Source organism: Tamandua tetradactyla, chromosome 9 (assembly GCF_023851605.1).
Source record: "Tamandua tetradactyla isolate mTamTet1 chromosome 9, mTamTet1.pri, whole genome shotgun sequence".
In the NCBI taxonomy this organism is placed as follows: Eukaryota; Metazoa; Chordata; class Mammalia; order Pilosa; family Myrmecophagidae; genus Tamandua; species Tamandua tetradactyla.
In genome coordinates this window covers 16431997-16454860 of record NC_135335.1, presented here as the reverse complement: position 1 = coordinate 16454860, position 22864 = coordinate 16431997, and the positions used below count along the sequence as shown (strand labels likewise).

The following is a 22864-nucleotide window of genomic DNA, read 5'->3' as shown; positions in this document are numbered from 1 at the left end:
GGACATTTGCATACCAATGTTTATAGCAGCATTATTTAAAATTGCAAGGAGATGGAAACAGCCAAAATGTCCATCAACAGATGAGTGGCTAAACAAACTGTGGTATATACATACGATGGAATATTATGCAGCCCTAAGACAGAATAAAATTATGAAGTATGTAAAAACATGGCTGGACCTTGAGAACATTATGCTGAGTGAGAGACTAGCCAAAAACTAAAGGACAAATACTCTATGGTCTCACTGATATGAACTGACATTAGTGAATAAACTTGGAATATGTCTTTGGTAACAGAGACCATCAGGAGATAGAAATAGGGTAAGATAGTGGGTAATTGGAGCTGAAGGGATACAGACTGTGCAACAGGGCTGGATACAAAAACTCAGAAATGGACAGCACAATACTACCTAACTGTAATGTAATTATCTTAAAACACTGAATGAAGCTGCATGTGAGAATGATAGAGGGAGGAGGGCTGGGGACATAAATGAAATCAGAAAGAAAGATAAATGTTAAAGATTGAGATGGTATAATCTAGGAATGCCTGGAGTGCATAATAATAGTGAAATGTACAATGTACAAATTTTAAAAATGTTTTGGCATGAGGAAGAACAAAGGAATGTCATTATTGCAGGGTGCTGAAAATAGATGATAATTAATACTTTAAAATGTCACCTTATGTGTGAGACTAAAGCAAAAAATGTTTATTTGTTACAAAATTTAGATTTTGACTAGAGAACTTCCTAATATAGCTCATGTAGATAGTTTGATTGAATGTCATAAGTACTTGGAATCTCAGGTAGCACATGAGATTTTGTTGGTTTGTCCAGAGTGATCCCCCGATGAATCCCAGAATGATTTGATCAGTGACTGGAAAAGTATTTGCAAGCCCCCTTTGGGAAATGGTGAGAGTGGGGAGAAATTCAACTTCCCCAAGTTGAACTCTTGATATCCTCACAAGCAGTGTGGATAACCAAAGCTATAGGCTAAGCCCCCATTCTTGGGTTTGTTCACATGAAACTTAACCTCACAAAGGATAGGTCAAGTCTACTTAAAATTTAGGCCTAAGAGTCACTCCCAAGAGAGCCTCTTTTGTTGCTCAGATGTGGCCTCTCTCTCCAGCCAATATGATGAGCAGTCTCACCACCCTCCCCCTCTGCATGGGACATGACTCCCAGGGGTGTGTACCTTCCTGGCAATGTGGGACAGAGATCCTGGAATGAGCTCAGCATCAAGGGACTGAGAAAAACCCTAGAATGAGCTGAGAATTAACATCAAGGGATTGAGAGAACCTTCTCGACCAAAAAGGGGAAGAGTGAAATGAGACAAAGTGTCAATGGCTGAGAGATTCCAAACAGAGTTGAGAGGTTATCCTGGAGGTTATTCTTACGCATTAAGTAGATATCACCTTGTTGTTCAAGAGGTAGTGGAGAGGCTGGAGGGAATTGCCTGAAAATGTAGTGCTGTGTTCCAGTAGCCATGTTTCTTGATGATGATTGAACAATGATAAAGCTTTCACAATGAGACTCTGTGAATGTGAAAACCTTATGTCTGATGCTCCTTTTAGCTACTATATCAACAGAAGAGTGGAACATATGGAATAAAAATAAATAATAGGGGGAACAAATGTTAAAATAAATTCAGTTTGAAATAGTGGTAAATGAAAGCAAGGGGTAAGGGGTATGGCATGTATAGTCTTTTTTTTCTCTGTTATCATTTTATTTCTTTTTCTGTTGTCTTTTTATTTCTTTTTCTAAGTCGATGCAAATGTACTAAGAAATGATGAATATGCAACTATGTGATGATATTAAGAATTACTGATTGTATATGCAGAATGGAATGGTATCTAAATGTTTTGTTTAATTTTTTTAATTAATAGAAAAAGTTTAAAAAAAAAAAAAAGAATTGCTTGGCCCTGCAACTTCAGGATCTGCTCCTTTCTGGGACTATCTCCCTGCTCTGAAACTCTGCAGAGTGTAAATGCTGCAGTTTCTCTTCCCAGTGGGATTTTGTTTCAGTGGTTCCATCCCTCTTACTTCATAGGATTTGATTTGTTCCACAGGAATCAGCAATTGGGACAAAAGCACAAAATCACATTTAGTTAGATTGTTCTTCATATTTTAAAACTTTAACTTCTGTGTGAGACTAAAGCAAAAAATGTTTATTTGGGGTGGGCGATGGTGGCTCAGCAGGTAGAGATCTCATCTGCCATGCCGCAGACCCAGGTTTGATTCTTGGTGCCTAACCATGCAAAAAAAAAGTTGTTTGGTACAAAATTTACATTTTGACTGGTGCATTTCCTAATATAACTTATATGGACAGGTTAATTGAAAACCATAAGTACTTGGAACCTTGAACAGGTCATGAGATTTTGTATGTTTGTCCAGTGTGATACCCCAATAAATCCCAGAATGATTTGAGCAGTGAATAAAAAAGCATTTGCAAAGTCCCCTTGGGAGAATGGCAAGAAAGGGGGAAAATTCAACTTCCCCATTTGAAGAATTCCTGATATTCTCACAAGCAGTGGAGACAACCAAATCAATAGACTGAGCCCTCAACCTTGGGATTTGTTCATATGAAATTTATTCCTACAAAAGATAGGCTAAGCCTACTTAAAATTAGGCCTAAAGAATTACCCTTTAAGAACTTCTTTTGCTACTCAGATGTGGCCTCTCTCTCTCAGCCAACATGGCAAGCAAATTCACTGCCCTCCTCCTCTGTACATGGGACATGACTCCCAGGGGTGTAAACCTCCCTGGCAATGTGGAACAGAAATACTACAACGAGCTGGGATTCAGCATTAAGGGAGTGAGAAAACCTTCTTGACCAAAAGAGGGAAGAGAGAAATGAGACAAAATAAAATGTCAGTGGCTGAGAGATTTCAAACAGAGTAGAGGTTACCCTGGAGGTTATTCTTACACATTATATAGATATCCATTTTTAGTTTAAGGTATATTGGAGAGAATGGAGGGAAGTACCTGATATTGTAGAGCTGTGTTCCAGCAGCCATGTTTCTTGATGATTGTATAATGATATAGCTTTCGTAATGTGACTGGATTGTGAAAACCTTGTATCTGATGCTCCTTTTATCTATGGTATGGACAGATGACTAAAACATATGGATTAAAAATAAATAAATAATAAGGGGAAAATGTTAAAATAAATTGAATAGATTGAAATATTAGTGATCAATGAAAGGGAGTAGTAAGGGGTATAGAAAAATATAGGGGGAACAAAGTTTAAAATATATTTGGGTAGATGGAAATACTAGTGGTCAATGAGAGGGAGGGGTTAGGGGTATGTTAGGTATGAGTATTTCCTTTTTACTCTTTATTTCTTTTTCTGGAGTAATGCAAATATTTTAAGAAATGATCATGGTGATGAATATACAATTATGTGATCATATTGTGAGCCACTGATTATATACCAATAATGGAATGTTTATATGTTAAGAATGTTCATGTTTATACAGTGTTATATTTCTTCAATAAAAATATTTTTTAAAAACCCCACATTTACTATCATGTAGGACCCCAAATATGCAGCTTTTGGTACTCATTCTCCCATAGAATCTTGCAATGCATATTCTATAAACCCAAACTGGGTCATTGAATGCACAAACTAGACAGGGTGAGAGGAGCCTAGGAGCCAGTTTGATTCAAGGACTCTGAGGAAAGATCAAGAAACCTTAGAAATAGGCTTAAGGTACAATAAACACCATGCATGATTCACAGCTACATTTCTTTGCAGATCTTGGGTCATCTCACTGTGCCAAATGCTGGGAAAAATACATGATATTGAATTTTCAGTAGGTAGTTAGGAGGAGTTAGAGAATTGGAGCAAAACAGACACAGATGTTAATCCTACTGCCCTCAATGGCTTGGTTGTGTTACCTGAGAATATCACTTCACTGTTCTGAATCAGCTCTTACTTGTATTTTAATTTAATTAGTTAATCTGCATTTAATTTGTATTTCTGATCCTTATTTTATACCACTTTAGGACATAGCTATACAGACCTTACTGCGTCTTTGTTTTTCAGTTCTATAAGCACCCCCACAAGGAAGTATGAATATTCTCCTTTCTCAGAAAAGGAATCCTAGCACAAGCCCTGGCCCCCACAGCGATGTAAGACACATTTAGCACATGCATTCTCCCCAGCAGCCTGCCCTGTCCACAGATGATGCAGCACAACATCACACATGCATACGTTCCCTCCTCCTGGGGCTGCACGGTTAGGCAGTCTGCCCAGAATAAGGGCAGAACATGTGGAATCCACACCTGCAAAGTCCACACTGGACCCCTGCCCCACCACCCTCCCCCTTGGGCCTCACACACAAGCACCTGGGGTCTCACCATGGCATCTTCTAGCACACCCTCCAGGGTTGCCGGCACCCACTAACTCTGCAGGTCCCTCCCTCCCTTGTCTTGGCCTTTTAACATCTACTTCCTCATCAGCGGGAACCAGATTCCTGAAGGTAGCTGGGAAATCTGGAAATCTCCCAGATTATTTCCCTCAAGGCTCTAGGCCCAGAAAGGGAGCCTGTAAAATGGCAGGGCAGGGCATGCACAGGGTACCCAGCCATGGCCCACGTTCTGTGCATGTGAATGAACCCAGGACTACATCAACCATCACCCTTCTGGTCCACTTCTTGAAATGCCTGTTTGTTAATAGAGTCCATCTGGTATAAAAGGTGGGAGAAAGTTGTTGTGTAAGTGCTGGCAGAAGATTTCTAGTGCCTTCCCATGGATGTGCATTGCACTTGGGCTCTGCCTTTATAACTAAGTGCAATTCTCAGTCTTTTATTGGATCTTGGTTTGAGAAAAAATATCCCTTAAGATGTGTACGATGATTGTAGTTCAAGCTTGGATGCAGTAATAAGTTTATTTAGTTTTATGTATGCCTACTGAAGTGCTAAGTATTGAAATCTTACTTATTTAAATATATTTTAAAAGAAATATGAGAAAGCAGATATGGCTAACTGAAACTGGTCAATATAAATAATGGTATGTGGGTGTACATTTTTATGCTTCTCTTATTCTGCATCATTAAGAAATATTTTTTTTATAAAGAAGAAAGAAGTAAAATGAAGTGGGGTGTACTAAAAACACCGTGCCCTCTAGATACAGAAAAGGAAGGCATATTTCAATTATTTGTGAATATAGATGAGAAATTTAGTTAAAATATCAGAAAATAGAACCCAGTAATGCAATATGAAATGATATCTATGCTAAGCAGAATCTGTCTTAAAAATGAAGAAAAATGATGAAGGGACCAAATCTTCCACTCTTCATTTCAAAGAATGAGACACAGACTGTGAGTGGGCACCATGAACATTGTCTTGTTTCAAGTGGAATTGGACTGAGACGTCCTAGAAGATAATAATTATTCAAAGCCATTCTTTGGTTACTTCATTTATTCACCATAACATACCAAGTGCTGACAACCCTGCAGGAACCATTCTAGGCCATGGAGAATTACTAATGCACAATTCTTGCCAATTCTAATTTGAGAACCAAGATAGATAAAGCAAGAGAGGAACCATATATTATGTGATCTCACTTATATGAAATACCTAGAATGAGACTGAAAGTAGATTATAGGTTGGGGAGGTATTGCTTAATGGAGCATAGATTGAGATGATAATAATGTAGGATAAAGGATGCTGGTGATGGTAGCACAACATTGTGAACATCATTAATATTCTGAATTGTACACTTACAAATGGGTAAAAGAGGATGTTTAAGTTGTGTATATGCTACTACAATAAAAAGTTTTTTCAAATGGAAATAGAGGGCAGTGCAATAGTGGCTCAGTGGAAGAATCTTTGCCTGTCATGCTGGAGACCTGGGTACAATTCCTGGAGCCTGCCCATGTCAAAAAAGAAGAAGGAAATGAAAGTACAATAATTACCAATAATTATTGGAGACAACAGGCATAATCCAGGACTGTTCAGGCAAAGTGGGATATTTGGTCATGCTAGGCATGCAGGGCCTTCGGCTCATCCTTTGTCCACTGCCTCACTCACAATAAGAACTGGGACAGTTCTCATATTTAGAATATTCAGCATCCTCATATGTGACCCAGGGAGTATATCAGTACCTACTGCAGAGGTACATCATAGGGCTATTATAAGGTTCAGTGATGTAACACACCAGGCACTGGGAACAGTATGCAAAGACATACATTCAACAATATTTATTGCACTAACAAAGTCAGCAAGCATCCTAGAAATCTGTCAATAGGTATTTAAATTTAGGTACTTTCATGCTTTGGATGATGGATATAGCAGTTAAAATGATTGGTAGATCTAGAAGTCTGTTGTGCCCATTTGTCTAAGGAGCACTGCTTATGTCCTTGTCCTGGTATGAGCAACACCACCTCCTTTCATTCTCAAAAGGACCCTGGTTTGGATTTTTCATGAGGTTTTGCCTATAGGGCTATAGTATGGGTATGGAATTAGCTCTAAGAAAATGTAATTTATAATTCAGCTGGACAATAATTTAAAAACCTAAAAGTGTACAAATCTAAAATGTACAGAACATAGAATGTACAATCAGACAAGGGCATATGCTTATGTGTGAACTATACACCCATGGAAGGACACACAAGAAATTCATACCCTTGTGTGGGTATCTGAGAGTGGAATAGAATTGAACATCCAAGTAGTGGGATAGGAAAGAGACTTACCATTAATTGTGTGCTTTTCAACAGTTTCATTTGTTTGTTTAGCTATAAGCTAAATTTTGACAGAATACATGATGGTAGCAGTAATAATAATAATAATAACAAAGATTATGGGAGGGTTCTGCAGCAGAAGTTGGAAGTACTGGCCTTTCCCATGATCTTGCCCATCTGTAGTTCCCACTGTAAATCCTCCTTCAGTCTATCCACAGTCAGTAGGCCATGACTGGGTTCCCTCTGATGCATTAGATCTGCCTTGCTTCAGTTGCTGCAAACTGCTGGCCTTTGTGGCAAGACTCAGAATTTCCCTGCCAGATATGAAATGTGCAACTCATGACAAAGAGTTTGGGGAAATTAGATCTGTCTGCAGAAAATTACTTGGCAGTTCCTCAACAAATTAAACTTAGATTTATTATATGACCTAGAAATTTCACTTCAAAACAAAAATGGAAGAAGTACAAAAACACTTTTATACAAATGCTCACAGCAACACTATTATATTCACTAAAAGGTAGAAACTGATGACTAGATAAGCAAAATGTGATGTATAAATACAATGGAATATTATTCAATCATAAAAAAGAATGAAGTACTTTATAGTACATGCTCTAAAGTGGATGAAACTTGAAAATATCATGCTAAGTGAAAGAAGTCAAACATAAAAGGCTACATGAATCAATTTACATGAAATATACAAAATAGTTAAATCTATAAGACAGAAAACAAATTAGTGGTTGGGAGGGGCTGGGGAGGGAAAAAGAGAAGGAAAGAAGAAATTGCTTCATGGGTATTGGGACACTGTAGATGATACTCTATGTGGGAAGATAAAGGATGAGGAAATGTCTAGAGTTTGGAATAGAGTAACTACGTGCACATTAGGAAACCTGCAGCAGAGTGAGACAGAGGAAGAAATCCAAGATTTATTGTTTAGTATATGAGGTATGTGAGGCCCCCAAGTCACTGGCAGTGAGCAGATTATCAGCTTCTCCCTGAGCTCTGGGCAGCTTTTTAGGCTCTCAGTCAGTTCCCAGCAACCCTGGGAGGGGCACAGTTGCTGAAAAGGCACCACCAGCCATGCCCACCTGGAGTTACTATGTGCTGGGGCCATGTGACCAATGGCTATGGTCATGGCACCACTGCATCACACCACTCCCAGCTCCCAGTCCTCCCTCACCCCCTGTGGTGGGATGTGCTTGCCCTCACCCAAATGGGGGAAGGCTCCTGACTGTCTAGTCTTGTCTCTACTGTCCTGACCCCCCACCCACACACAGCACTAGATCACTGGAAAGGTGTGGGCAAGGGAGAGAGGGAAGGGAGTATTAAAAGAACATTTTTTTTCCAACTTAGGATCTCAGTACTTTATTGAGAAATTCATCAACTGGGCAGAAACCCATTCAAAAAGTAGAAGGGAGCTTGGCTGAGATGGTAGGAAAAGCTATGCTTAAATAGGGTAGATGAGGAAGAAAGTGAAGAAATGCTCTGATGGGCCAGCATTCTTTTTCTACTTTACCTAGGGGAGAGGATCTTCTACAGTGCAGTGGGGGGCAGCAGGTATACAGTGACACTCATATGGTGGACTTCTGCATTCTGATAGCTCTCTCTCCTGAACCAGAACTTTATCAGCAGGTGTTGATTGTCTGCAATTCTGTAGGCTGTATTCCCTTGTTCATTTTCCTCAAAAAGCCCCTGGATATCAAATGTTTTTGTCTTCTGGAACATACTTTCTCAGAAAGGGCCTGCAATGTAGGCAACCATTTCATTTTATTTAACAGTGAGAATGGAGCTAACCTACCACTGCCCTGGGGGACAGTGTGACAAGAAATGACTGTGATGACTACAGTTGGCCAGGGTGATGTCAGTTGCCCTGCTTTTAGTACCCTAAGTAAATGGTTGTGTTAACAGACTAAAGGAAACATACATCATCTCAAAAGATGCAGAAAAATGACAAAAAATGCATTAAAAGCATGTGGGAAAATGTGATTTTCAGACGCTGCCCTGATCAAGAGGGCAGAGAGAGAAGCCTCAGGGTCTCTCCTCCCACAGAAGAGTTGAACAATCAGTAAAAACTTGCAGAGATATCTTTCTCAAAGCCCAGAAAACACTGAAAAGATTTCAGTAACAAGGTGAGTGCTGAATGAAGAGAATGGCAACATAAAAGTGGTAGGATCTCAGGGCACCAGACTAGCCCCTCCCCCAACCTCCCCCCCCCATTCCTGGTCCTGGTTGGGTGGTAGCAGCATAACCCTCCTGAAGTTAAAAATTCCTTAGAGGTGTTCCAGAACAGATGTAGCTGGCAGAAGAAACAATCAATGAACTTAAAGATATGGTAACTGAATCATTCAGTCTGAGAACAGAGAGAACAAAAGACGAGGAAAAGTGAACAGAGCCTGAGGAACCTGTGGGATACCATAAAGCAAACCAACATATACATTGTGGAAGTCCCAGAAGAAGAAAAGAGAAAGGGGAGGAGAGATTTTTCAAAGAAATAATATCTGAAAATTTCCCAAATTTAATGAATATATGACTATACACATCCAAGATGCTCAACAAATTCCAAACTGCATAAACTCAAATGTATCCACACTGTGGTATATAATCAAACTGCCAAATGCAAAAGAAAAAGAGAATTCTGAAGGCTACAAAAGAGAAGCAGACCCCCATGACCCACTTCTGCCCGCCAACCTCCCAGTCCAACCTCTGATCCATATAATAAAAAGTCGACTGTGTCTGGCAGAACTGGTATGAGATGAAGATAGACTTCCTCCCCACCACCCTGATAATCAAGAGCTTTGGCTGGACCTTTGCGTGCACACCAAGATAGTGCAGAGCCAGACAAAAAGCACAGACTATGGCACTGAAACAGATTAATAAGGAACTTAGTGATTTGGCCCCCCAGCACAATATTCTACAAGACCAATTGGGGATGATATGTTTCATTGGCAAGCCACAATTATGGGCCCTAATGACAGCCAATATCGAGGTGGTGTATTCTTTTTGACAATTCATTTTCCTACAGACTATCCCTTTAAACCACCTAAGATTGGATTTACAACAAGAATTTATCATCTAGGTATTCACAGTAATGGCAGCATTTGTCTCGATATTCTAAGATCACAGTGCTCTCTTGTTTTAACTATTTCTAAATTTCTTTTATCCATTTGTTTACTGCTATGTGATCCAAACCCAGATGACTCCCTAGTTCCAGAGACTGCACAGATTTATAAAACAGAGATAAGTACAACAGAATATCTCAGGAATGGACTCAGAAGTATGCCATGTGATGCTACCTTAAAGTTAGAATAACCTGATTATAAAATAAATAATAAATTTATTTTACTGCTGAAATAAATCTAAATTACTGCTCCTTTTTTTATTTTCTTATTTGGCTGCTCCCCTATCAGACCTCATCTTTTTTTATTTTATTTTTTGTTTACCTCCTTCCATTCATTTACATGCTCATCTGAGAAGACTTAAGTTCTTCCAGCTTTGGACAATAACTGCTTTTAGAAACTGTAAAGTAGTTACAAGAGAACAACTGCCCAAGATTCAGAACTTTTTAAAACATGGAGCATGTGCATTATGTAGCCAATGTCTTCACTCTAACTTGATAATGACACTAAAACCATTCTTCACTGCTCTAAATGTCGAAGAAGTCATCTGATGGGGACGAGATGGATGTTCAATTGCCACATCAAAGGAAACAGCATTACTCTATAGCAGCATCCATTCTTGTTTAAATCTTCCACTGTTCGAAATTTGAGGTTTCATGATATACTTTATGCTCAACTGATGTGGCTGGAGAATTGGAATTGATTTTATTGCATCAGCAGAACAGGAAATGTGATGTATTTTATGGATGTCAATAAAGGAATGACCTGTTCTTGTTCTACAGAGAGCGGAAATTAGAAGTCTATAAAATAGGTTCTCAAACATTTTGTAATTTTCATTTAAATTGCTAGGAAGCTTGGAGCTATTAATCTATCTTTCAATACACTGTTTAATATAGCAGTGGATAAATGATGTAAGATGTCAATGGATGAGTGATCAACTAGTAGCTCTGCTACTAACTGATTTATTTTTCTTCAATAAAATTTTATAAACCAAAAAAAAAAAGAGAGAAGCAACACATCAAATCCAAGGGAGTAAGGTTATGTGCCAATTTCTCACTGGAAACCATGAAGCAAGAAGGCAAAGGGATGACATATTCAATGTTTTGAAAGCAAAAAACTGTCAACTAAGCATTCTACATATGGAAAAACTGTCCTTAATAAAAGACAGAGAGATCGGTGATTTGGGATTCTGCATAAACATGATCTATTATAAGAATTATACAAAGATTAGAAAGCAGAGAGGTATAGGAACATAGTTTGTGTATACTATTTAAGTTGAATTGGGATCAAGGCACAGAAGAGTGTATTAAATTTAAGACCCATGTTAACCATAAAAAATATACAGGAGAATACACAAGGTCATAATAGAGTAAAAAATTAGAATACACATTTCTAGGGGCAGGGGGAATGGGGAGTTAATGCATAATGAGTGTAAGGTTTCTATCTGGGAGATGGGAAGGTGGTGAGGGTACTACAACATTGTGTAACGGAAGGCAGTGAGGGTACCAAAACATTGTGAATAGGATTGATCCCACTGAATACAATTGGGAGTGGTTAAGATGGAAAGTTTATGCTCTATAGTGTTCCCACTATTTAATAAAAGAAATAGGAACTAAAGCGATAGGAACAGTTAAATGCAATATGTGATTCTAGATGGGGTCTAACTAGAGATGAGAAAAGGCTCAAAGGACATATGAAGAAAAATGGAATGTAAACTATAAGCTTTACATTAATGTTAAATTTCTTGAACTTGCTAATTGTACTTCAGATGGTTACATAAGTGAATACCCTTGCTCTTAGGAAATGCAAATGTTGATAAAATGGATTGATAAATAAGCAGGCAGACTGACAGAGATGGAGAGATCGCTGGATTTATAAATAGAATGATATACAAATGCAGCAAAATGTTAAAATTAGGGTATCTGGATATCTAGGGGGATGGGATTTGTCAAACTTCTCTGTGTGGAACTTTTACATTTTGTAACTGCTCTGTAAACATAAACGTATTTCAAAATAAAATATCTTTTTAATTTAATATTCCCTCATGATAAAAACTCAACAAAATCAGTAAAAGAAAGGAACTTCTTTAATCTGATAAATGGCATTTACCAAAAAAATCTATAGCTAATATCACATTTGATGCTGAGTACTGAATTGTACCCCTAAGGCAAAGAAAAAAGTAAAGATGTACACTTTAAGCACTTCTATTCAACATCATACTAAAACTCCTAGTCAAGTGAAATAAGTAAGGGAAAAAAGTATGCATATTGTAATGGCAAAAGTAAAATTCTACACAGTGAAATAAATAAAAGAAAAAAGCACACAGATTAGAAAGGAAAAGGCAAAACTCTATGCCTATAGATTATGTTTTCACTAAAGTCAAAGAATATGAGGTTAGTGTTTTTAAAAAGTGAATCATATTTCTATACACTAATAAAGAACGAGCAGAAGTAAATACTTTAAAAACAAGTATAATTTAGAAGAACAGCAAAAGAAATCAAATACTTAAGTATTAACAGAACTAAATGCATGCATGGTCACTATGTAGAAAACTACAAAACAATTTGAAAAGGAATTAAAGAAGACCTAAATATATGGAGAGATATACTGTGTTCATGGTTTAGAAGATTCTAAATTGATCAAAATTAAAAACTTTCATTCTCTTAAATACACTGTTGAGTGAAAAGAGAAGTCACAAATAGTGAGGAAATATTTGCAAATCACAAATCTGACAATGCATGCATATTCAGAACATATAAGGAACTCTCAAAACTTAACAGTAAGAAAATAAGCCATTTAATAAATGGTCAAAAGATTTGAAAAGGTACTTACAAAAGAAGCCAGATGGAAAGCAAATAAGCACACACAAAAAATGTTCAATATCATTCTTTTTAAAAAGTACTTATCGGGGGGTACAAGTGCAGTTCAGTAGTAGAATTCTTGCCTGCCAAGTGGGAGACTGGGGTTCAATTCCAGGCTCATGCATTCCCCCCCCAAAACAAAACAATGCAAACAAACAAACAAACAAAAAAACCAAACCAAACAAAAATTCAACAAATGGTGCTGCAATAATGGGATACTCACTTGGAAAAGGATGAAATGTGACCCCCGCCATACAACATACAAAATAAAAAAATAAAAAATAAATAAAATGAAATTTTATAAAAGCACTTAGAAGACAAATTTGCTTCAAAGATATGAAAAATTAACAGGTGAAGTTTCAATAATACATCAAAATTCCAACAGCCCAAATTCGCAGAACTGAAAAAAAAGCCAATTACCAAATTTAGTTGGAAGAGAAACAGGCTCTGAATAGCAAAAATAACTTGAGAAAGAAAAATGAAGTTGGAGGACTCATGCTTCCTGTCTTTAAAGCATACCACAAAACTACAAGGTTAAAACACCATGGAAATTGGCACAAGGATAGGCATATTGACCACTGGAATCAAACTGAGAGTTCAGAAACAGACCCTTACATCTATGTTCAACTGTTTTTTGACAAGGCTGCCAAGTCCATTCAAATGGGAAAGATTTTTCTCTTCAACAAATGGTGCTGGAAAAACTGGATATCTAAATGTAAGAGAATGAAAGAGGACCCCTCTCTCACACCATATACAAAAATTAATTCAAAATGCATCAAAGACCTAAATATAGGAATCAGGACTATAAAACTCCCTGAAGAAAATATAGGGAAGCATCTTCAGGATCTTTTGTTAGGCAATGGTTTCTTAGACTTTACATCCAAAGTACAATCAACAAAAGAAAAAGTAAATAAATCTTAAGTAAAATTTTTTGCATATCAAAAGACTTTGTAATAAAAGTGAAAAGGCAACCTGCTCAATGAGAGAAAATATTTGGAATCATATAGCTGATAAAGATTTAATATCCAGAATATATAAAGAAATCCTATAGCACAAAAATATAAAGACAAAAAACCCATTTCAAAAATGGGCAAAAGACTGGAATAGACATTTCCCCAAAGAGGATATCCAAAAGGCTAAAAACACACATGAAAAAATGCTCAACATCACTAGCTATTAGGGAAATACAAATCAAAATCACAATGAGATATCATTTTACACTGACTAGAATGGCTACTGTGCTGGTTTGCAAGGATATATGTCTCCTAGAAAAGCCATGTTTTAAACCTAAATTCCATTTTGTAAAGGCAGAATAATACCTATTCAATACTATGTGTTTGAATCTGTAATTACATCTTCTCCCTGGAGAGGTAACCCAGTCAAGAGTGGTTTTTAAGCTGGATTAGGTGATGACGTGTCTCCACCCATTTGGGTGGGTCTTGATTAGTTTCTGAAGTCCTATTAAAGAGGAAACATTTTGGAGAATGAGAGATTCAAAGAGCAGAGCAGAATGACATAACCATGAGAAGAAAAGTCCACCAGCCAGCGACCTTTGGAGATGAAGAAAGAAAATGTCTCCCAGGGAGCTTCATGAAATAGGAAGCCAGGAGAAGCTAGCAGATGATGCTATGCTTGCCATGTTCCCCTTCACATGAGAGAGGAACACTGACCATGTTCACCACCTGCCTTTCCAGATGAGAGAGAAACTCTGACTGTGTTTACCATGTGCCCTTCCTCTTGAGAGAGAAAACCTGAACTTTATCAGCCTTCTTGAACCAAGGTATTTTTCCCCAGATGCCTTTGATTAGACATTTTTAAAGATTCGTTTTAATTGGGACATTTTCTTGGCCTTAGAACTGTAAACTAGCAACTTATTAAATTCCCCTTTTTAAAAGCCATTCCTTTTCTGGTATGTTGCATTCTGGAAGCTAGCAAACTAGAACAGCTACTACTGAAAAAAAAAACAGAAAACTAGAAGTGTTGGAGAGGGTGTGGAGAAATAAGAACACTCATTCATTGTTGATAGGAATATAAAATAATGCAGCTGCTACAGAAGACAGTTTGGCAGTTTCTCAGGACGCTAAACTGAGAATTATTATATGACCTGGCAATTCCACTACTAGGTATACCCAGAAGAACTGAAAACAGGGACTCAAACAGATATTTGCAACTGATGCTCACAGTGGCATTATTCACAATTGCCAAAAGATAGATGCAGCCCAAGTGTCCATCAACTGATAAAGTGATAAACAAAATGGGTATATACATATATGATGGAATATTATTCAGCCATCAAAAGAAATGAAGTCCTGATACATGTTGACCACATAGATGAAACTGAGAACACTATGCTGAATGCAATAAGCCAGACACAAAAAAGACAAATATTATATGATCTTGCTGATACAAACTATTACAAACAAATTCACAGAGTCAGAATCTAGATTATAGGTTACCAGGTAATGCATATCTAACATATAATCTATATCTAGATTATAACCTATATCTAGAGTATATATATCTATAATCTATATCTATAACTAACCTATAATCTATATCTAGACTATAAATCTATATCTAGATCTAGATTACCACAGATTATGGTTAGAGAATAAGGAGGTGATACTTAATTTGTACAGAATTTCTACTTAGATTGATTATAAGGATTTGGAAATGGATGGTGATTGTAACCAAGAAGTAAGGATTTAAGGGATGATTATAGTTACTGAATCACTATATAGTAATTCCTTTTTGTTTTCTGGTGTATTGGAATAGTCAGAAGTAAATAGCTGAAATCATTACCCAGCTGACTTGATCCCTGATAATGATGTATTTATTTTGTGCCCTTGTGATTGTAAAAACCTTGTGTCTAACCTTCACTTGTACCTATTTATCCAGTTTTCTGACTTTATAGTCCTGTGATTTCTAAAGAGAGCCCCTAATGCTTACTAATGAAGGGTCTTGGATCAGACCAGAACTAACCTACCCAAAGTCCAAAGTTATTGTGATAACCAAAACTGAATCTAACCAAAATAGGTCTGCATGACATGTGCAATAGTTTAGATTTGAACTTACAAGTCACCTATATCTCATTATAATACTAAGAATCATGCCCACCATCATATTAAGGCCACTATTCTCTTACATATGTTCTGTGACTAAGCATGTAATCACTCTGTGCATGATCAATAATTAGATCACCTCTAATTACATCAGTTGGTGCCACTGTGCTCATTATCCTAAAACCTGCCCATTTTTTGATATTGTAAATCAGAAGTACTGCAATAAACTTTCTCCCTCTTTGAAACCCCAGTGTCTTAGGAATTGGTCATTTGATCACATTGGGCAAAAGAATCCACTGCCTTTATACTAATACACCATGTTATTGTGAGTGTGGTTAACAGCACTGAATTATATAGGTGAATGTGGTTAAAAGGGGAAATTTTACATTGTATGTGTTACTAGAATAAAAATTAAAAGATGAAAGATAAGATTGTATAACACAGTGAACCATACTGTATACCATGGACTATAGTTCATAGTACAAGTTTAAGCATGTTCATTTATGAATTATAACAAATGTACAACTAATAAAAGGTATTGATAATAGGTTGGGATATGGAAAAAATACACCTAATATAAACTATGGATGATAATTAATAGTACTATTTTAATAACCTTTCAACAATTCTAACAAAGGTAACTACTGTTAAAAAAGAAGTACAATTACCAAAAAGTGCTATCATTAATTCTTACAAATGTTCCACACCAATGCAACCTTTTGGTGGTGGGGTGGTATACTGGAATCCTGTACCTATGCATGATTGTTCTGTAAACTCACAACTTCTCTAATAAAAAAAGTAAAATAAAAACCATAAGGCAAGTGGCCTGGCTCTGAGTCACAGTTATTCAATTTAGGAGATGGCAGCTTTCCCAAGGAAAAGGAAACAATGTTCTTCAAGCTGTGATAACCTATTATCAGACATTCCATCAAAGAAATTAATTTTGGACTTTTCTGAAAATATATTTCCATCACCTAATAAAAAGCACACTCTCCAAAGCAGTGACAAAAATGAAGAAGAGGTGCATTGTTTTCTACAAGGACATTTACTATGAAAGGAACTGAACATTGAGCTATCAAGTTCAAGAAGTAAAAATGAAGGAGTATCGGTTTCTTCAAGAAGATGTAAATGTAGTTAAAGTAAGCATTTACCTTCAGAGGATTCTCCTAGTGAGAGCAAGAAGGCAGTTTTTCTGATTCCATTGTCTATCCCATCTTCAGTGTGCCTGCAGTCAACACAAAAAGGTCTCTAGCTGAAGAACAGTCTTCTGTGGGGTCCATCATATACACTAGCTTCTTGAAACAGATCAATACATAGAAAACTACCAAAAGCACAAATAAAGAAAGTAAAGAACAGTTCATCATAGACGCAGGTCAGAAATATTTTGGAACTACTATATGCAAGTCTTGTGGCATGATCTATACAGCTTCTAACCCTGAAGATGAACTATAGCATGTTCAACATCACCAGAGATTTTGGAAGGAATCAAATGTATGAATTTACATGGTGCAAAAGGGTATGCAATAAAAAGCCTTTCCTCCAACCCTCTACTGATCCTCACATCCTCCTCTAAACATCCAATTCCCATCTCTGGAGGCATCCAATGTTGTTTCCTCTGTATATTTTCCAGAGATATACTCTGCATATACAAGCAAATATCATCACTTGATTTTTAACCTTTTTACGGTGTATCTTGTTATACAGAAAACTAAATTTTTTTGTGTTAAAAATAAAAAACACCATAAGGAAAGAGTGGTGTCACTGTCTTGCTTTATGCACAACAGCAGCAATATATTTATTATTACTTTTGCACCATTAACACAAATGTCAACAGTTACCATCTTCATATTACAAAAATTATTTTGACCTCACAGAACTCTGGAAAGGTTCCTGGGGACTAGAGACCACACTTTGAGAATTACTGGCTATTCAAACAATATTGTCCCTGAAGGTGATCTTTAACTATTTTCATTTTTATAGGCTCTCTTTCTTAAAACTTATTAAAATACACACACACTGTGATACAAAGTGAGGGCTAAACAACTCACCTGAAATTTATTCATTTCTGCTGCTCTTGGGAAAAGGTAGAAACTATGAAGCCAGAGAAGGGGAAGCTGAAATACAGAAGTCATAGGACCTTACCTTGCAGCTCCTGATACCACCTATGAGAAATTTCCATACAACATTTTTGTAAACAATAAACCTCTGGAAAAATATATCTTTGACTTGTCAGATGCAATTAAGAAGAGCCATGGTGGGTTGTCGGTTGCACGTGCTCCATCCCTCCTGGGGGTCCAGCTGCCCAGGGCTCCCTGAAACTCCACATGCCTCCATGGAGCATGCTAGGAAGAAGGCCACCAAGAAGTGGCTTCAGCCTTTTTGGATCCCAGGGTCATGCTTTAAGCTTGTGCATGTGGGCGTGAGGGATGTGGAGAAAGAGAAGGAAATGCATCATTACCTCACCAAGGGGGAAATCAAAGAGAAGGTTCATAAATACAATTTAGCAGTTACAGACAAATTGAAGATGACCTCGAATTCAAATGGGATTTACACTGACTTCATTAAAGTATAGATGGAACTCATCAAACATCCACAGATTTCTCAGAACCCTGGAAAACTCGCTCTAAGTGTCAATGGCTGTATAAACACACTTCATATCAGCAGCACAAACACTGTTTGGGAAGTGATTGAGGCCCTGCTCAAAAAGTTTCTCATGACCGAGAGCCCTGCAAAGTTTGCACTTTATAAGTGTTGCCACAGAGAAGATCAGGTCTATGCCTGCAAGCTCTCAGACCGGGAACATTCACTCCATCTGCATTTGGTAACAGGGCCCAGGACAGATGCACTTAGTTTTGTTCTTCATGAGAATGACATTGGAGAGTGGGAAGCCTTCAGCCTTCTGGAACTACAGAATTTCTTGCACATCTTAGACAAGGAGGAAGAAGAGCAGCTGCAGAACCTGAATAAGTGCTATATGGCCTATAGACACAAACTTGAAGAAGCCCTTGGTGAGGTGTGGAAACCTGATTAAAGCACAGGGGCTTCCAACCACTTAGGGACTGTGCCAGCTTTTCAGAGCATGTGGAACATGCTCAGACTATGTGTACAGTAGCAGCAAGCATCTCTTTCTTGTTGGAGGGCTGTTTTCTTGTCCCATGATGCAATGGTTTTGTCTGTATCTCAGATTTAGTTCCCCAAACCCCAGGTCACACATATCCTGAATCTTCACATCCTGTGTTAGGGCCTCGAAAGCTTCAGTTAAGTTACAGCCTGTGGTGTTACCTCTCAGCAAGCTGTGAATCTGTGGCCAGCATAGGCAGCATTCTAGGTGCTTTGAAGCATCACCCTGTCTCCTCCCCTCCTCCTTTTTTTTCAGTTATTTTAATTATGTGAGGATATGATGTTAAGCTTAGGATGTGCAAATGATTTTTTAAAAGCTTAACAAGGAATCTATTTGAGTACTTGCTCTATGTTGAAACTACCTGTTGTTTTTTGTTTTGTTTTTAACGTCAAAGGAAGTCATCCATGTGAACTGCAAGGCACAGGAAGCTGGGATCTCTGAGGACTTTGTGAAGGATTTTGAAGGAGTTTGACGGAGAAAGGAAAGAGCAAGTTTGGAAGAAGGCCTCAGAGTAGAAGCTCTGAGGATGAGAGCACGGGTTTGTGAATAAGTTATGGTAAAGAGAGTAGTGGACTTGCTTGTAAACAAGTAAAAAACATTCAGTTTTGAGTTGTTGAACCCATTTTAGGATTGTTTAATTTCTTAGTGGGTAAAACATGGGAAGAGAGCCAAGGAAGGTAGGCGCTAAGCCTACAGGAGGAGCTCATCAACCTTGGAGCTGAGAAGGAGAATCTGCATCAGGGGCAGGTGGATCTGACAGACTGGGCTAGAGTTGAGCCTTACAGGCTGGATCTGACTTCTTGGGTTGAGCAACTTGCTCCCTGATTTTCCCTTGGGGGCTAGAATGCCTTATTCGTGTAGCTGTTCTGGGCTGATGGGGCAGTTCCCAAGGACTTAGGACGATTTGCTAACTCTTGTCAAGTTGTGGTTTATCCCAAGGTGGTGTCCAAGGTTAAAAAAATGAGTTTGGGTGAAGGGAAAGGGTTGGGAACAGCTGTTTTTCCCCTTGATTTTTAGCTAGGAGATTTATCAGGTTAAGGACTAAGAAAATGTTTATGACAATCATTCTTTATTCCTCTCTTCCCTTTTCTTTCATTTCCCTGCTCTCCTTTTCCCTCACCCTTTTAGAAACTGATGTTCATTTTTATATAATGTAGAACAGGTATATTGATTAAACTAATGCTATCAGATCCTTAGTTCTGAAGAACTACTTTGACTGTAGGTAGGAATCCAGCAAGAAAGTTAGGGAAGGATGTACCCAGCTGACCACACCACAAGAGGTCTGTATGGAAATATTTATTTTAACAAAAGTGCATGTTTTGCCAACCAAAAAAATGCATGTGCAATAGAAGCCTTCCTTAAATCAGATTAAATAACCTCAATGCAGCCATTTTATCTGAGAACAATGAGAAAGTTATGCTGTGGTTCCAGAGAGGCCTTAAGTCTATTTTTAGTCTAGATATTTTTTGTCTGTAAATTCCCAAGGAATTGTTAACATGTTAGTGACACCTAATGAGTTCTTTTTGAAATTCCAAGGTGCTTCAGTTCTTTACCTCTTATGTGACTGTTCCCTTTGTATTGCATCTCTCTTCTGACTTTTCAAAGAATACCCATCTTGTAGGAGGCAGATTTAAGTGTTGCTTATGCTGTGTCACACAAGTTACTGAGACAAATCATATCTTCCTAAGCTTTTAAGGAAAGTTAAAAAAAAATAAAAGTAGAACTAGCTATAAAATACGTATGGCACATCTTGTCTAATTTTGCGTGTAATTTTTTTTAGTGCATCGATGAGGTTTAAGTGACATTGTCACACAACGCTTTATTGTTCAGGGAATGCTTTCATGATTTTTATACTGGTTTTACTATTCAGACAGTGCCTGGGGTTTGAGTATCCTGGTATCAATCATCTGGTCTTTTAATTACCCACCTCAGTTCAACTGTAAGTTTATATTTTGTGAAGCATTTGTTTCTCAGACTATGACACTGTTCAAACTTAAAGTGGTAGCTGATGGGTAGCTGTGAATTTTTTTTTTTACTTGAAGTAGCTTGTCTGAAATAGGCATCCTTATCTATATATTCCAAAACCTCTGTCATGTCCACTTTATGATGTGATTTGGAAAACTTACTGTACTGAAGTTCTGTCACTTCATGGTTTTTGGACCACTGATGTTCTCTCCCAAACACTGGTTACTGCAGCAGCATTTCTAATGTTTAAAAGAAGAAAAAAGCCATGAAGGTCAAAGAAAGATTTTTTAAACTAATTTTATAAGTTTTATTTTAAACTATCTAAGCTTTGCTGGAATACTGTTTTGTCTTCAGTATGTGATGGTACAGGAAAGATACTAAGTGAAGGGGTTGTATTGCAGGGGAGTATTTTAAATTGCAGAAGTAAAAAGTTATAATATTTATAATTGATGAGTTAATGTTATTTTTTATAGGGAGATTTTTTTTGCCCTAAAATTGTTTCTGGAGTCGCAATTGTGTTCATTATTAAAATTTGCAGTTATTAGTTGAAAAAAAAAAGAAAGGCCATGGTGAATGTTCATATGCCCATGGGTGACTCTGACATAATCTTGATGAACCTGGTACATTTTTATTGAATAAACTGAAACATTTACTTCCTACTGGTTGCTTTAAAAATTATATCTGTTTATAGTTAATAACACAAAAGAATTGAAAACACAAACATCCAATAATAGATTTAAACAAGGTGTATAATATATCCAATGATGGAAACCCTCCAGTGGTATTATAAATGATACTGAAGAGAAATATTCATTGATATGAAATAATCTTGAAATTACATGCCATAATAACTTTTTCTGTTAATATATTAAATTCCACAAGATTATAAAGTCTTTTGAAAGCTCTCAACAATGAGATGTTTCTTCTCCCTAAACTGCAGTTTCTCAAAATCGCTTTTCCTGGAAGCTTGTTTTACTTCAGTATGATAAACTATAGTGGACCTGGAGACTTCAGTTCTGTCCCAGGTTCCACAACTCAGGAAAATAGACTCAATTTTATTATTTTTAAAATGAGGAGGAATTAGATAACATTCAGAAGTTTTCATGTACCCTCCTGATATTACGTCTTCGCCACAAATCTAATACAGTATCCTGGAATTCACTGACCCCTCAAAGCCTGACTTTGGCCTAGTGTAAAACTTAATTAGGCCTTAATAAACTCTCACATAACCACCTAGTCTGCTGACATTGGTACAAACCTACTTTTTCTAAAATAACAACTGGCACGATAATCGCAAATTTGCTACTTCTTACATGTAGCAAAAACAACTAGATTACATAAGCCTGAAATCCACATATGAGCAGAAATTAGTCTGGTGCTTTTACACAAAGATTAATAGGAAACCCAGATAGCATCAACCAGTCAGAGGCATTATATATCACTTTCATAATATGGAGCATGGATAAGTCCCAGTTCTCACCTTTAAAAAAAGTCCCGTTTTTCCTCTCAGACCTTGGCCTGAATAGCTTCTCTATTAAAAGTTAACAGGGAGTGCTCAATTTGTGGTTTCAATTTACTTTGTTCTCTTTAACTGTCCTTTGAGACCAGGTTGGAGAATAAAGGAGGAAGGACATTAATTTATGTTTTGACCCCTGGGTTCTGAAGAGGTAAGATTAGGTCCACTACACTCCATAATTCTGTCCTGGTGGTGCTCAGGGATAAAGACTGCGTTTTAGTTTTGGAAAGGGGATGGACTATAGAATATAACAAATGAAAATCTAAATCCCTATTATCTGCTTACTCTGTAGTTCTGGGCAAATCTTTCTCTTTCTGAACTTTTAGTTGCTTTATTAAAATGGAGATAGTGATACCGATCCAAATGATGGTTGTGTTGGTTAAATGGACCCATAATGAGGAGAACATGATGCTTTGCAATAAAAGTAGCTCCCCTTTGAGGATTTATCACACTTGAAACACTATCCTATTTAATACAGAGCATTACGAAGGTTATGTGTTGGTGGTACATGGGTTAAAAACAGCCTCAATTAAAAGATGAGTAT

The 22864-nt window shown here is 37.3% G+C and overlaps 1 long non-coding RNA gene and 2 pseudogenes across 11 annotated transcripts in view; 2 read left to right on the top strand and 1 right to left on the bottom strand.

Annotated features, from left to right (window-relative positions):
- The window catches only part of LOC143646797 (uncharacterized), a 120456-nt gene that overhangs the window by 97069 nt on the left and 523 nt on the right, over positions 1 to 22864 (bottom strand). For all 11 annotated transcript variants that reach the window (XR_013157630.1, XR_013157629.1, XR_013157624.1 and 8 more), the window contains exons 2-4: positions 20966 to 21043; positions 17767 to 17832; positions 16870 to 16943 (exon numbers count right to left, since the gene is read on the bottom strand). This is a non-coding gene — a long non-coding RNA (uncharacterized LOC143646797). The remainder of the gene's footprint in view (positions 1 to 16869; positions 16944 to 17766; positions 17833 to 20965; positions 21044 to 22864) is intronic.
- LOC143645907 (ubiquitin-conjugating enzyme E2 D3 pseudogene) lies at positions 9534 to 9966 on the top strand (annotated as a pseudogene).
- Positions 18051 to 18749, top strand: LOC143646311 (ras association domain-containing protein 3 pseudogene; annotated as a pseudogene).